Source organism: Dromaius novaehollandiae, chromosome W (assembly GCF_036370855.1).
Source record: "Dromaius novaehollandiae isolate bDroNov1 chromosome W, bDroNov1.hap1, whole genome shotgun sequence".
In the NCBI taxonomy this organism is placed as follows: Eukaryota; Metazoa; Chordata; class Aves; order Casuariiformes; family Dromaiidae; genus Dromaius; species Dromaius novaehollandiae.
This window is the reverse complement of record NC_088130.1, coordinates 7,525,398-7,532,758: the sequence shown is the minus strand read 5'-3', so window position 1 is coordinate 7,532,758 and position 7,361 is coordinate 7,525,398. Positions and strand designations below refer to the sequence as shown.

Sequence of the window (7,361 nt, the reverse complement as noted above, 5' to 3'; positions counted from 1 at the left end):
TGTATTTATAGATATGCATATAAAAAAATGCATATTTTTTTTTATATGAGCACTTCCTCGCCCAAAGGAACTGGGCAGCCAATCAGAGGGTGTTCCAAGATTAAGTGGGTATGACAGTGTCAAAAAGTGGCAGTCAGCCAATCACGGCGCACTATGAAAACATGTGGGTTATGATGTTCTCAAACATGGAAGCTCCCTGACATCCCTCCCCGGCATCTTATTAGATTTATCTTTACATATAGTAAGCTTAACTGCAATGAAATTTATGGTAATGATGACTTTTATTAACTTCATGGAAGAAGAAATATGGAAGCCACAGTTTATACACTTCTTGCTAACATTGCAATATCCACAGACTGAATTTAATATTTTTATGTTTCTGATATTCTTCCAGTGTTCAATTAGAGCATTTAAAGCCAAAAAAAGATCTGCTGAAAAGCTGAACTGGGAGTTGAAGTAAGTCATTTATTAAATGAATCGAAAAGACAGCCAACCAATTGAATTAAAAGAAATATTAACCAGTATTTTTTTAAAAAGTCAGTCTGGCTGAACACAGGTTCTCACCTGTTTCTTAAGGTTGCTTCTGCCTTTACTCTACAGAAATCTTGAAGGAAGGAAGGAAGGAAGGCTAGTCTGTCCCTAGCATGGTTAGGATTTAGCCAGCCCATCTTTTAGGTTTAGCAGTATAAGGACAACTTTTGTCCAAGATAAGAAGTGACAGGTGCCATGGCCCCCAAACTTCCAATGAAGCCCCGCCCCTACTGGCTGTCACATGTCCCACTTGCCCTGGAAGTCCCTCCCCTCTTGCAGTCACATGGTCTGTTTCCTTTGCCCCTTTTTTCCCCGGGGGGTGGGGGGTGTCACCATTTTGCAAAACATCATGCTCTACATGTTCACAGACTGTTATTAGCTGGCAGGACCAGGTGCCCCTTCCAGTTTACCCAGAAGTACATCAGAACAGGAAGTCCCTTCCCACTACATACACAGGGGCCGCCATTTTGTTTCAGCTGACATTTTATGGCAGGGAACTGATATCTTTGACAGTGGCATGACCCATGTATTTTCATATTGCCCTGTGATTGGCTGGTAGGACCAGATGCTCCTTCCGCTTTACCCAGAAGTAATGTCAGAACAGGAAGACCCTGCCCACTACAAGCAAAATTTGCATCATAGCTACAAAAGGGAAAGGAAGAAAGAAACATCTACTGGTGAAGTGGCATGGCTGGCCTCAGAAATTTAACAGTTGGATTGAAGCCTCCCAAGTCAAGGACATCTACTGATTGGGGTTCGAGTAGGGGAAAAAGAAGGATGGCGGATGGGGGTTTTCTATATCACGCTACCCAGCAATGCCAGCGCCGGAATTTTCCCCCAAAAAGCTTGAACCTTGCCATACAGCTGGTGAAACCCCCAGAGCTCTCAGGCAAGTGGGAGGTGGGTGTTACACACCACTAGAGGGGCATCCGGGATTCTTTCAGATTCCGGGATTAGTTGCACTGAACTCGAGAGATCATCATTTGTCAAGTATAGGAATTTATTAGAGATAAGTGGTTCTACACATATAGCAGATGCTAGACTACACTAAACAATTAGCACCAAACAATCTACAAACTACAAGTATAACAAAGCTAAAAGTATAGTAAAGCTAGAGAATACATCGGGACTAAAAAAAGGAATATATACGTATCAGAGCTCTATGGTCAAATCACCGGTGCACGGTACAGTGACTGCTTCTGCCCTTTCCCTGCGCTTATGGGCCACCCCTCTGGTATATCTTTCCCCGGATAGGTTCCTTTGCCCCTTTTTTGGGGCCCCAGCCCCAGCCCCAGCCAAAGCAATACAGGAAAGCAACCGACGCTCTACCCAGAAAACCCTTGACAGCCAGAGCAACCCAGGAAAGCCAACGACAGCCAAAGCAAAGCAGGAAAGCTGCTGACACTACCCAGGAAAGCCGCCAACAGCCGAAATAACCCACGAAAGACACCGACAGCCAAAGCAACCCAGGAAAGCCGCCGACACTCTACCCAAGAAAGCCGCCGACAGCCGAAGCAATGCAGAAAAGCCGCTGACAGCTGACACTCTAGTCAGGAAAGCTGCCAACAGCTGAAGCAGGCCAAGAAAGCTGCCGACACTCTACCCATGAAAGCCCTGACAGCCAAAGCAACCCAGACAAGCTGCCGACAGCTGAAGCAACCGAGCAAAGCTGCCAACGCTCTACCCAGGAAAGTCGCTGACAGCCAAAGCAACACAGGAAAGCCGCCGACAACCGAAGCAACCCAGGAAAGCTGCAGATAGCCGAAGCAACCCAGGAAATCTGCCGACGCTCCACCCAGGAAAGCTGCCAGCGCTCTAGCCAGGAAAGCCACCGACCCCATACCCAGGAAAGGCGCTGACAGATGAAACAAGCCACGAAAGCCGCCGACGCTCTACCCAGGAAAGCCACTGACTGCGGAAGAAACCAGGAAATCTGCCGACAGCGGAGGCAACCCAGGAAAGACGCCGACAGCCAAAGCAACCCAGGAAAGGCACCGACACTCTACGCAGGAAAGCCGCCGACCACCGAAGTGACCCAGGAAAGCCGCCGACAGCTGACACTCTATGCAGGAAAGCCGCCGACAGTCGAAGCACGCCAGGAAAGCTGCCAACGCTCTACCCAGGAAAGCCGCTGACAGCCGAAGCAACCCAGACAAGCTGCCGACAGCTGAAACAACCCAGGAAAGCCGACGACCACCAAAGCAACCCAGGAAAACTGCCGATGCTCTACCCAGGAGAGCCGCCGAAGGAACCCAGGAGAGCCACTGAGATTCTACTGAGGACAGCCGCCGATGGAACCCAGGAGAGCTGCCAAGACTCTAACCAGGAGAGCCACTGCAGAAACCCAGGAGAGCCACCGAGGGAACTCAGGAGAGCCGCCAAAGGAAACCAGGAGAGGCGCTACCCAGAAGAGCCACTGAGACTCTACCCAGGCGAGCTGCGAAAGGAACCCAGGAGAGCTGCCGATGCTCTACCCAGGAGAGCCGCCGAAGGAACCCAGGAGAGCCACTGAGATTCTACTGAGGACAGCCGCCGATGGAACCCAGGAGAGCCGCCAAGACTCTAACCAGGAGAGCCACTGCAGAAACCCAGGAGAGCCACCGAGGGAACTCAGGAGAGCCGCCAAAGGAAACCAGGAGAGGCGCTACCCAGAAGAGCCACTGAGACTCTACCCAGGCGAGCTGCGAAAGGAACCCAGGAGAGCTGCCGAGACTCTACCCAGGAGAGCCATTGAGACCCTACCCAGTAGAGCAGCAAGAGGAACGCAGGAGAGCGGCCGGGACTCTACCCAGGAGAGCCGCCAAAGGAATCCAGCAGAGCCGCCGAGACTGTCCTCAGGAGAGCCGCTGAGACTTTATCCAGGAGAGCCGCTGAGATTCTACCTAGGAGAGCCGCCAAAGGAAGCCAGGAGAGCCGCCGAGACTCTGTGCAACAGAGCCGCGGAGACTCTACCCAGGAGAGACGCGGAGGGATCTCAGGAGAGCCGCTGCAGGAACCCAGGAGAGCCGCTGGGCCTCTACCCAGGAGAGCCCCCAAAGGAAACCAGTAGAGCCGCCGAGACTCTACCCAGGAGAGCTGCCAAAGGAATCCAGCAGAGCCGCCGAGACTCTACCCAGGAGAGCCGCCAAAGCAAGCCGGGAGAGCCACCGAGACTCTACCCAGAAGAGCCGCCAAAGGAACCCAGGAGACTCGCTGAAGGAATGCAGGAGAGCCGCCGAGACTCTGCCCAGGAGAGCCGCTGAAGGAACCCAGGAGAGATGCCGAGACTCTACCCGGGAGAGCCGCCACAGGAATCCAGGAGAGCCGCCGAGCCTCTACCCAGAAGAGCCGCCGAAGGAACCCAGGAGAGACGCCGAGGCTCTGTGCAACAGAGCCACGAAGACTCTACCCAGAAGAGACGCCGAGGGAACTCAGGGGAGCCGCTGCAGGAAACCAGGAGAGATGCCGAGACTCTACCCAGGAGAGCCGCCAAAGGAACCCAGGAGAGCCACCGGGACTCTACCCAGGAGAGCTGCCGCAGGAACCCAGGAGAGCTGTGGCGGATTGATTCACGGACTCTGATGTGCTGGATCAGAATCAACTTTATTCAAGCAAGCAAGCCCTTTATATATGCTCTAGCCCGGGTCGATACTTCCCACAGTGATCTATGGTACTTTCCACTCCCCTTGTAAGCGCCACGTTGTACTTTCCCGAAGGTCATGTTCCCATGTTTTTTAGTTTTTAAACTAAATATTGCCAGTGCAGTGTGTATTTGTACAACAAGTACTTGATGCAAAGCCCTTCGAGTCATTCTCTGCATAAGGCTTATTAAGCAGGGGAGATAGATAGCAAGGGCTAGAAATCTTAGCAAGATTAACAAACCACACGCCAGTACCTTCTTAACCCACGACCCCAAACCTAACGTCCAGTCCTGTCCCTCAAAAGGGTTCCACTCTGATTCTATCTACAACTTATTAGTGAGGTCATGTAGGTGCAGTAAGCTTTTATGAATAGATATTGACCCTGCACGAGGCAGGCAGATATTGCCAGAAAATGTCCCGACATGGGCTCATCTTAACTGGCTCTCAGTCCTCGTTTGGTGTTTCGAGGGATGCGTCAACAGGTCGAATCAGCCGTGCAGGCATCCAACGAGGCCCGTTACCTGTGGAGACACAAGCACAACCTTTCCCCCACGTTATTAAGTCTACTGGTTCACTCCATTGACCCATTTCCAGGTTCTTGTAGTGAACCCGAGGCTGTTCTCACCCTGTAGGGCATGAGAAATGCTTATTAACTGCACTCTGGTCCGTATAACAGTTTAAGAGGTTGAGAACATATAAGGCTTTCCACAGCTGCTCTTGTGGGGAGGCACCAGGGCTATTCCCCCTTTTTTGTTTTTCAAGCATGTCTTTTAGAGTACAATGGGTACGTTCCACTATTGCCTGGCCAGTTGGGGAATGGGGAATTCCTGTCACATGAGTGACCCCCCAGGTTTGAAGAAATGCCCGCGTTCGTTGTGCAGTGTATGCGGGACCATTGTCAGTTTTAATTTGAGTGGGAACCCCCATTGTGGCGAAACAGGCAAGCCAGTGACGACATACATCACGGCTTTTTTCCCCAGCATGGGCAATAGCAACAACGTAATGGGAAAGGGTATCTACAGAGACATGGACATATTTCAGGCTTCCGAATGAGGGATAACAGGTAACGTCTGTCTGCCAGACATTGCAGGGTTGCAGGCCTCGAGGGTTGGTCCCTGAGTAGGGTGGTAACGGGGATACATTTTGGCAATCAGGGCAACTTCAAATAATGTTTTGGGCCTGGTCTCTTGTGATAAGTTTTTTGTAGCGCTTTTGCATTTTGGTGAAAAAAAAAGAAATCATGGGACAATTTAGCCTGCTGACAGGTGTTAGCTGTCAGCACAGCTGCCATAAAATGGTCAGCAACGCGATTGCCTTGGGCAATTGGCTCAGGTAGAGTGGTGTGAGAGCGAACATGTAAAACAAAATAGTCATGCTCTGTTTGCTCCAACAAAAACAACAGTTGTTCCTTCAGAAGAAGAAACAATTGTTGATTCGTAAGAGTTTTTAAAAAGGATCGTTCCAGGCGCTGGATGACGCCCGTAACGTAAAGAGAGTTAGCAACAACGTTCAAAGGCTGTGCCTTGAATAATGTGAAGGCTTGGACAGCAGCTGCAGAAGCAGATATTGGGTTGTTTGTCTGGGGTGTCTTCCTCATCCAAAGTCCATCTTCTTTCTTAAGCTGTTTATTCTCCTCCCGTAACCTCTGAACTTCTACTTGAAGCCTCTTATATTCTTCCATTACTTTCTTAACTTCAATGTCATCCAAAGAGGAACTTATTGATTTAGACATTACAGAAGAATCTGTCTTTGTTGCAGTTGTGGATACAATTTTATTTATTTCTATGTCATGAGGCGTATCATTTTCCGTTGGTAGCTCAAACATACACCTAAGTTTCAAATGCATGAGTTCTTCTGGTTTTGCTTCTTTCCATAGCTGCTTCCATATCTAAAGTATCAGCTGGAGCAAACATAGACTGTTGGTTGTTTTTCGTTTGTTTGTTTTGTTTTTTAAAGCCATAAACTTGTGTTTACTTTTCTCATTAGGATCATAGTCCAAAGGCTGTAGCATCACAGAAACATTAATTGATGTTCCTGCATCGATAATTGCACTGTTGTTAGGTCTTACACAGTATCTACATGGTGCTGTGGTCTTAACTTTGAAGCACACGTTTCTGTCTGTAGGATTGCCGAGCTTCAGGTTTGTGGTGACACCATCTGTGAAAGGCCCTTTGAATTTGAGCTCGTGCTGCGGTTCGAGGCTGAGGCTTGCTCCGCTTTCGCTATGTTCCTCCTCCTGCTGCTCGGCTGTGGCGGCACCAGGTGGAGGCGGTGCCAGGCGGAGAGAGGAAGGGCCAGGCGGGAGGGGAAGGAAGGCAGGGAGGAAAGGAGGGAGGGAAGGAAGGCAGGCGGTGGGCGTGCCCGGCCAGTGTAGTCACGCCCCACCAAGCGGCCCTGGGGCGATGGATCCTTCCCAGAAGGCCGGGTCAGTGTGTGTGGGGGTTGTGGGCAGTCGGCACTTGCGGGCGGCCCCATCTCTTGAGGGGGCGGTGGTTCCGAAGGGGCCGTAAGATGGACACAGCAAGGTGTGTTAAGAGGCGGATAGAGGTCCGGCTCCTGTTCCAGATCGATCAGCCCTGGGTCAAATGGATTGTCTGGGTCATTTCCTGGGGAGTCCCATCCACCCACCGCCCCCACCACCATGTCGCTTGACGGATGTGCTATGGGGGCTGCGGGTGCCTCCGGTCCCTGTGTTTTCTTCTTGCTATGCTCTTTCAGGGTCTCAAGCATGGTATGCCAAGGGGCTAAAAGTCCTGCTGCCGTCTTATCGTTTCTTGTTGCCGCGTCCCAGAGCTTAACCCTGATCGAGTCCCACGTACCGAGGCTATAAACCGTGCTGGAATTTACCTCGGGACAGTTCGAGCGTGCCCACACCAATAGCATTTGGAGATTTTGTGGGGGGGGGGGCTGTTGGAAACTTGCACGGGAGGAGCCGACGGAGGGAAGACCCAGACGCTCAATATGAGTGATCAGTGTACTTCAACTTTATTAGGTGTGGTCTTTCTTTATATAGCATAGGACTAATCAGGCTCATACATATTGCAAAAGCTGAGCTCCTTATTGGTAACAGCAATTTGGTTTACCCAGCAACTTCTGCATTACATCACCCGCAAGTTCCCAGGACTAATCATTGATAACACCTTGGAGCCAAGGACAATGTGTCCTTGGCTCTAGCTGTTTTTACTCTCATACGGGACTTGGCTCACATCA

At 50.7% G+C, this 7,361-nt stretch overlaps 1 pseudogene; it reads right to left on the bottom strand.

The window, feature by feature from the left end:
* Positions 1–5,207: 5,207 nt before the first annotated feature.
* Positions 5,208–6,794, bottom strand: LOC135324375 (vesicle-associated membrane protein-associated protein A-like; annotated as a pseudogene).
* Between the last annotated feature and the right edge of the window lie 567 nt (positions 6,795–7,361).